This window comes from Belonocnema kinseyi, chromosome 4 (assembly GCF_010883055.1).
Source record: "Belonocnema kinseyi isolate 2016_QV_RU_SX_M_011 chromosome 4, B_treatae_v1, whole genome shotgun sequence".
Taxonomy (NCBI): Eukaryota; Metazoa; Arthropoda; class Insecta; order Hymenoptera; family Cynipidae; genus Belonocnema; species Belonocnema kinseyi.
The window spans coordinates 36204552-36214168 of record NC_046660.1 but is presented as its reverse complement, the minus strand read 5'-3'; the positions used below and the strand labels follow the sequence as shown (position 1 = coordinate 36214168).

General features: G+C 27.4%; 1 protein-coding gene across 1 annotated transcript in view; it reads right to left on the bottom strand.

Moving 5' to 3' along the window:
• Nucleotides 1–8853, bottom strand: part of LOC117171482 — a 30770-nt gene extending 21917 nt beyond the window's left edge. Inside the window, exon 1 of the mRNA XM_033358838.1 lies at nt 8633–8853. The gene's annotated coding sequence lies outside the window, so the exon portion shown is untranslated. The remainder of the gene's footprint in view (nt 1–8632) is intronic.
• Nucleotides 8854–9617: the final 764 nt, after the last annotated feature.

Sequence of the window (9617 nt, the reverse complement as noted above, 5' to 3'; positions counted from 1 at the left end):
GATGCCCACCCAACCGTTCATGTCTCCTAGTAGAATTACTCTTTCCCCATGTTCGCAAATGTTTATTGTGTCATTTAAAGTGTCCCAGAAGGCGTCTTTTACGTCTCTAGGATCACTATCAAGCGGCGCGTTGCATGCTATGATAAATAGTCTTCTGATTCCTACTTTCATTCTAGCCCACAGCAGTCTGGGAGACACGAAACCATGGTCTCCGAGATGCTGCTTTGCTCTTTCATTCAAAATCAGACCTACTCCTTGTTTACCATGTGATTCACAGTCTACTCCTGACCATATTTCAAATCCGCCTTTCAACACGCCGTTTTTTATATCTTTGGTTTCGCATCCCTTTTTCTTTGTTTCAGACACACATAAAATGTCTAGTTTCTTCACGTCCATAGTTTCCCGCAATTCTTTTACCTTTAGATCATTTACTCCCCTAGCATTCCAAACACTCAGTCTCTATTCGTCGCCTGAAACATGACCTTTAGATTTTCCGTGTGCATGCCTTTTGTCATTAAAAGTTCCAGTCCTTTCCGATCAAATCGTCATATGGTGGAGATTGTAGTTCTATCGTCAGTCCCACCAAAAACTTCAATTAATAAGGGAGGGTTGAGAGAGGGGGGAGGTAGAACTGGAGCCGAGAGAGTCGTTCAAAATCTCAGCGTTATTTTTAGTTTGTTGGTTTAAAATTTCTTTTTTTTTTATCGTAAAATTATACTGAATTGCTATGAATTACTTATCTTTGAGTGCGTTTCTGGATTTCCTAGTAACTGCATGTCGAAGCACAATTTTAAGAAAGTGTATTTATACAAGATTTAAAATTTTCTGTTTGGCTTTTTCCCCAACCGAGTATATGTACGACTGGCCTCTTCAAGAGATACCACGAAACTGCTACAGAAAACACAAGAGAATTTAAGGGTCGATTGACAACTACGTCATTTCCTACAGTCGTTAAAATATATACATACATATATATATATATATATATATATACATACATACATACATACATTGAAGAAATATAATGTATGGTTTGGGAAATAACTTTTATTACCTTTAAAAAGTGTTACTTTTTAGATTTACTTAGTTCAAATATTCGTCAAAATTTAATGATTTTTTGCAACAAAATCAAATTTAGAAAATGTATTTATTCAATGGCTCAGTTTTTAAATTTCATTGCGTAAGTAGAATTGTAGACGGTCATTGCTTGGATGTGTGGCATACCAACGACACTCGGCAGTTGCTCCTCATGAAAATTCATGACGGGCAATTGATCTCGAGAGTCGGATTTTTCTGATGCTCATTTTGCTGATCAATTAAAAAATCTGAAATCTGCATGAAAGCGTTGCAAATCATTTAGATCGTATTTCTAGGAAATTCTTTAAAAACGCATCCAAATTTTGTTAAATACCTTAAAATCATTAAGTCGCTGGAAAATACCTTGGGATCATTAAAAATTCGCTTAAGTATTTCAGATTTGTTGATCTACCCTGAAACATTTCAAAGCCTTTGAATCCTTTCAATTGATTGAAGTCGAATGAAAAATCCTCAGATTTTTTCTAAATACCGTTATATATTTCAAATCCTTTGAAATCTTTTTAATTTATTGAAATCGATTAAAAAATCTTGCAACTCTTGAGAAATACCTTAAAATAATTCAATTCCTTTCAGTTTATCAAAATCGATTGAAAAAATCTTTTGAATATTTGAAACTGCCTTAAAATATTTAAAATCCTTTGAAATCATCTCCATTTATTGAAATAGATTGAAAAATCCTTGGAATCATTGAAAATACCCTGAAATAATGCCATTAATTGAAATCGACTGAAAAATCTTTGGAATCTCTGAAAATACCCTAAAATATGTTATTAAAATCGATTGAAAAATTCTGGGAATTTTTGAAAATGCCCTAAAATATTTCAAATATTTTTTTTTTGAATCATTGAGAATATCCTAAAATATTTAAAATCCTTTGAAATCCTTTCTATTTATTGAAATCGATTGAATATTCCTTGGAATCATTAAAAATATCATAAAATATTTCCATTCATTGAAATCGATTGAAAAATCTTTGAAATTTCTAAAAATACCCTAAAATATTTTAAAGCCTTGAAAATTCTGTCGATTTATTGATATCGATTGAAAAATCCTTGGAATTTTTAAAAATATTCTAAAATTTTTCCATTAATTGAAATCAATTGAAAAATCTTGGAATTCTTGGATTTTACCCTAAAGTATTTCAAATCCTTTCAATTTATCGAATTCTATTGAAAAAAATATTTTGAATCTTTGAAAATGCCTTAAACATTTAAAATCCTTTGAAATCGTTTCAATTTATCGAAATCTATTGAAAAATCTTTCGAATCATTGAAAATATCCTAAAATAATTCCATTAATTGAAATCGACTGAAAAATCTTTGTAATCTCTGAAAATACCTTAAAATATGTCAAATCCTTTCCAATTACTGAAATCGATTGAAAAAATCTGGGAATTTTTGAAATGCCCTAAAATATGTCCAATCCTTTTCACTTATTGAAATCGATTGAAAAATTCTGGAAATTTTTGGAAATGCCCTAAAATATTTCAAATCGTTTCAATTTATCGAAATCTATTGAAAAATCTTCGGAATCATTGAGAATATCCTAAAATATTTAAAATCCTTTGAAATTCTTTCCATTTATTGAAATCGATTGAAAAATCCTTGGAATCTTTACAAATACTCTAAAATATTTCCATTTATTGAAATCGATTGAAAAATCCTTGGAATCTTTAAAAATACCCTAAAATATTTCCATTCATTGAAATCAATGAAAAATCTTGAAATTCTTTGAAAATACCCTAAAATATTTCAAATCCTTGAAAATCCTTTCCATTTATTGAAATCGATTGAAAAATCTTTGAATTTTTGAAAAATTCCCTAAAATATTTCAAATCCTTTCCATTTATTGAAATCGATCGAAAAATCCTTGGAATCTTGAAAAATACTCTAAAATATTTCCATTTATTGAAATCGATTGAGAAATCTTTGTAATCTTTGAAAATACTCTAAAATAATTCAAATCCCTTCCATTGATTGAAATTGATTGAAAAATCCTTGGAATCTTTGAAAATACCATACAACATTTCAGAACCTTTCAATTTAGCACAGTTGATCGATTCTATTTTCTAACTGGTATGGGAATAAACTAGAAGTCCGAATCTCCTCTAAAGGTTGTTTTGTAACATGCCGGTTGTATGCTAATATATTCGACTCAATCTAAAATCGATTGTTTCCTAATTTCCTATAGGTGATCGAGATCAGACTGCCATTGACTTTAAGCATCCGCACGTCTTGCAAAAATGCATTGCGTTGATACGCACGTACGGAAATGCAAATTTCATACCACTTCTACCCTCATATCAGAGTGCGACGCGTTCTTATATGCTAATGTTTAACACGAGCCTCCTCTCGATTTTTTTCGCTTGGTTGACTCCATACTCGCATAAATTTTCTAATTTTCTCAGTCGTTTCCAAACAGCACCAGCGTCTTCTCATTTGACTTCAGAAAAATGTCAAAGATTGGATTTTCAACAGTTTGTAGTTTAGGGGGGTCCAGAAATGCATTGCAATTTTTTTCGAATTTCTATTTAAAAAATTGGGTTTTGTGAGTTTATGGTGCTAATTACGAAAATTTGCGGGGTTTTAATACAAATTGTTTTCATACATAAATTAGTACTTTATACTGATATTTAGATGTTAAAATAAATGGTTTAAACAATTGATTAATATAGAGTCAGAATAGAGTTAGTTAGAATGTCAGGAATAATTATTTAAATAATTTATTATTGTTTATAACAATATTCTATTAGAATAATTCTAGAAAGTTGCAGTTTCTTCTAAAATTTGCAACTGTTTAATTAGACGTAGAAGATTGTCAACTAAATTTAATAAAAATAGTTTTTTAAAATAATTTATTATTATTGTTAATAATATTATTTTTGAATAATGCTAGAAAGTTACAGTTTTTTCTTAAATTTTTAACTTTTGTCAACTTTTCGCTTAAGGGTGAAGTAATAAATAATGCAATTTGACAACAATAATTTTTGAAACAAATTTTTTTTGTTTATATATATATATATCTTTTCTTATATTGATGCTAGATAGCTTCGTTTTTTTCTGAAATCATTAACCTTGTGTCCACTTCTCACTTAGTGAGGTAATGATTGAAGCAAATTAACAAACATAAGTGTTTGAAAAGTGTCTTATTGTTTATAACTATCTTGTATTATAGCACTACTAGAAAGTTGCGGTTATTTCTCCATTTTAAACTTTTTTTTTTACTTTTTAGTTATGAACAAATGATAAATGAAGATCAATCAGAATAATTTTTTAAGTAGTACATGTTTTGAATCACAACACGAAGTTTATAGCAGAGCCTAAAATAAAAATTTGAAACTGTACCCTCTTTCCTATCAGCCCCCCTTTCCCTCCTCTTAAGAAAAAAATTTGTGTTCGATGATAATATACATATATAAATTAATTAAAAAGGTAACAATAAAAGGAATAATTGCTATAAAGTCGAGTGTGAAATAGGAGGTAAATAAATGATTTTAAAGTTTTTATTTCAAAGATAAATATCCAAAATGTTGTAACAAGTATTTTATCAACTTATATTAATTATAAAGTTACTACGACTAAGAGGTTGACAAAAAGTTAGACATTTTTGAAAAAACTCAACTTTCTAGCATTATTCAAAAAGAATTTTATTAAAATTAATACTAAATTGTTTAAAATATATATTTTTTTGACATGAATATATTATAGGAGAAAATGTTTATACACAATAATAAATTGTGTAATCAATTGTGTTTGTCAAGTTGCATTAAATATTACCACACGCTAGCTGAAAAGTTGAAAGGAAGTTGTAAAATTAAGAAAAAACGCAACTTTCTAGCAATACTCTAAAATTAATTAATTATCTTAATTAATGATTACCTCAATCTTAGTAAAAAGTAGACTGAAAATCATTAAATCTATTTTATTAAATTATTATATATTAAATTTATTATTATCACATTATTACATTTATTTATTATTTGAATTAATAATTTATCTTTATTTATTATTACCTCACTCTCACTCTGGCTAAAAATCAGACCAAAAGTTGGAAATCTAAAAAAAACGCGACTTTCTAGCTATACTGTAAATTTAACTAATTAAACACCCACAACTTTGTAGAATTATTCCAAGAGAAGATATTTATAAATAATAATCAGTTGTTTAAACAATTAGGTTTGTTGAACTGCATTAATAAAATTACCTCACTATGTGAAAAGAGGACAAAAGTTAGAAATTTCAGAAACAAACACATCTATCCAGCATTAATATAGGAGGAGATAGTTATAAACAATAAAATTTTATTTAAACAATTATATTTGATAAATTGCATTAATTATATACTCACTATAAAAGAAAAGTTGACAAAAGATGAATATTTCCGAAAAAACCGCAATTTGATAGCATTTTTCAAAGAGCATTATATTAAAAATAATAATAAATTGTTTTAAAAAATTATGTTTATTAACTTCAACTATTATCTCACTCTAACTGATTAGTTGACAGAGAGTGGAAAATTAAAAAAAAACATTGCATTATTCTAGGAAATTTGTTATAAATTGTAATAAATAGTATAATCCATTATTTCTGTTAAATTTAATTGAGCATTGTCTTGGTCTACCTGAAAAGTCGAAAATAAGTTGAAGATTTCGGAAAAACGCGACTTTCTAACACTATTCTAAGAGAAAAATTCTATAAATAATAAACCCTATAAAACAGACTTATGGGGGTGATATTTAAAAAGTAATTATTTACTCGTATTCTATGGCTAATTGTGAACAGAAATGTTGATTTTCGACTCGATTCACGTAATATTGACGATTCTGAATAAAATTTATAAAAACGTTTCTAAATATTCTTTTAAACAAAAACATAACTTTTTTTGTTTCAAACAAATTTGGAGGTTATATGTATGCAAATTCGAAGAAAAAATTTTGATTACCCTAATGTAAAATGAGGATATATTCCTATATGTATAGACAATTTGAACTTTTTCTATAATTTAGGCCACTGACTTCGGGAAAACCAGCAATTAGCCTAGAATTTTGAGCACGGAAAAAAACCTGGGAATTTTTTTGAAAATTGGAAATTATTGAGATTTGTTATTAATTTTGTAATAAATATATTTTTATGTCTTCTTTTCGAAAACTGCTACAAAAATAGGATAAATGTAAAGGGAGAAAAGTTGTTCCAAATTTAAATTTCTAAAAAAAGTTTGTTACACTTTTACAATAAGTATATTGCATCACCTTAAATGGTGATAATTGGAAAGCATTCCTGGAAAAAGATCCGTTAAGGATATTATTTTCTTATGTGCAAAAAGTAATTTGTTATAAATGGTTATAAATGGTTGAATTTTAATAAATACTTATTTTTTGCGGAAAATATTCCCTACAATTTTATTGTTTCCAATTTGAAAACTTATTAAATAATCTTGTGAGTAATCTAAAATGTTTTCTTTTTAAAAAAATGTAACGATTTCAGCCATTTCAGCAACAGGAAAATTTACTTTCAAAATTGAAAACATTGTTGTACATAATATTTTTCCGAAAAATAATCGGTTATTAGTTCATTTTCAATTAAAATTCTGTAACTTAAATTTTGTCTATATAAAATTTTGTAGAAAAAAAGCACAAGCCGAAAATTATTTAGATAAAAAATCGGGAGGACTGAAAAATCCCGAATTGAAAAATACCTGAATAATAACATTCGAAACAGAAAATTGCCGAATTATAAAATATACAAACTAGAAAATTTTTTATAAATATTATTTATTTATTAAAAATACAATAAATAAATATTTTCATAAACAACTTATTTTTAATATTTAAAGTTTCTAAAATTATTGTTTGAATTTAAAATAACAATAAATATAAAAACAATGACCCAGAAACATATTTTTTCAGTTGTTGTTATTATAAATTTAAACAATAATTTTAGAAACTTTAATCATTAAAATTTTTTTTTATTAAAATAAGGTAAGTGCTCCAGTAATCGTAAAATTTGGTTATAATTTGAATATATTGTTACAAAAATATGTTAAAAGTAGTATTTGATGATGAAACTCGCTTATTCTCAGCATTCTATAACAGTAAATAGAAATTACATTCATTCAAATTAAATCAAAAGCAAGAGAATTGTTATCACGCTTACTAGGACTAAGGTCACGATTACTGGGACGTTTAGCTTATTTGATTATTGCATTTTTTATAAATTAATGTTATATATAGAAAAATGGCTTGTTTAAATTCCAGAATTTTTAAACTCCATAATATCGTAAACTGTTGGGAACTTTATTATTCGAGACGTTTCAAATTCGGTAATATTATAAACTGTCAGCAATTTTATTTTTTATGAATTTTCCAATTTGGTTATATTATTAACTTTTCTGAAAATTTCCAGTTTGGGAATTTTATTATTCTGAAATATTATTAGGGGCGCCTAGGAAATCCCAAAAAATTAAATTTGCGGAACCTTTAAATTCCAGAATTGGAAAATTCCCGAATAATAAAACTCCCGAATAAAAATATTCTAATATTATAATATTATTATAATATTACCAAATTTGAAAAATTTCTACATAAAATTGCCGATTTATGAAATATGCGAACTAGAAAATTCCCCAAATTTAAAAATTAAAATAGGTTTCAAAAAATAGAATTTATGCTTATTAAAAATATAATAATCAAATACTTTTATACCAAAAATTATGATTTGAATTTTAAAAAAACAATATCGAAAAAATGAATTACTGAATGAAATTTTTTTCAAATATAATTATTTTTAATAAATTCCTCTTCGGTAATATTATAAACTGCTCGAAAATTTTATTATTTGGGAATTTTCCAATTCGAGGGATTTTACAGTGTCACGAATTAAATTTTTTCGAGATTTTTCAGTCGTTCCTTTATATTTATGAATGTTATAATTCGGCAATTTTCTGTCGGGAACTTTTAAATTCGGCATTATTATAAAATTTTGGGGAATTTTATTATTCGGAAATTTTCAAATTAGGGAATTTCACAGTCTCGCGATTTTTCTTTCGTTCCTTTATATATAGGAATTTTATAATTTGGCAATTTTCTGCTGGAATTTTTCAATTCGTTGATATTGTAAACTGTGCTGAAATTTTAGTATTTGGGAATTTCATTTTTCGGGATTTTTAGTCGTTTCGAAAATTCCTGTAAAATGTGGATATACATTATATTATTAACATGAACTTATCTTCATGAAATTACTGTAAACTTTTAATTTCTTAAGAATAACACATGTTTACTTTTATGTGTCACGTGAATCGGTTATCGTTTACAAACCATGTAGCAATAAATAATTCATACAAAAAGAAGTAAAAACAAATATTTATTTCAACAAAGATCCACATTAATAATGCACTCGGAAACAAGTATTATTGTCTCACGCGTAAGTGAATTCATGTAGAGAAAGTAAGAAAGAATTTCGCAGAAAGAAAATAATAACTTACAAATTATTAATCAGGAAGACGGTTCATTATGAAAATAGTTAAAGGCTTTACTCACTTTCGCGCCAAACTTCCACTCGTCTACTTGCAATTTTTGTTTTGTAACTTAACAATCACTTAAATGCATACTTGATCGTAAAATTTTTAAATTAATTCATCAGCACAATTTCTTATTACTTCGACATTTTGTCAAGCTATAGAGAGGCAGTTCTCATAAATGAAAAAAAGTGACGTATAAGTTTGCGACTTTTAGGAAGAGAATTCCATTGTTTTACTCGCACCTTTCAGACTCAAGAGATCAAACAATAATGAAAGTGCCAAGTCGAGTTGTAAGGTAAGGAGCCGTGCCAAACCGTCTACCTTTCCTTCTGTGATTTCATGGAAAGAGCTAGAAAGAGGCTTTGCCATCAGATTGAATCTGGAACACCAGTATATAGAATAAAAACCGGAAGTTCCTAATATTCTGCCTTAACGTAATGCCTTGTAACACCACCATTTTTTGACGTAAGGGACCGTCCATAAACTACCTCACTCTTTTTTTTTCTTATTGTTTCCGCCTCACCTCCCTCCCGCCGCCCACCCACCCCCACACAGTGCGAAAAATTACTATTTTGATTTAAAATAACATACAGTCCAAATACATTGAACGATTAAGACGTAAACTATTTTCGAATGAAAAATACGGCCAAATAGATGGAAACATTTTCGAAACAAGTGACAAATTCTGAAAAATAAAATTCCCGAATAATAAAATTTCCGAGTAATAAAAGTCCCTAATTTTAAAATACCCCAATAATAAAATTTCCGTGTGACAAAATTCCCGATTTCGAAAATTACCAAATTAGAAAATTTCCCAATCATAAAATTCCCAAATTGGAAAATCCTCCAATAATAAAATTCCCGAATAACAAAATTTTCGAATAAATTAATTCCGCCATAATCGCAAAATCTCGAATTGAAAAATTGCCGAATAATCAAATTTCCGAGCAATAAAAATCCCGAATTTGAAATTTTTGAATAAATAAATTTTCGTGTAATAAAAC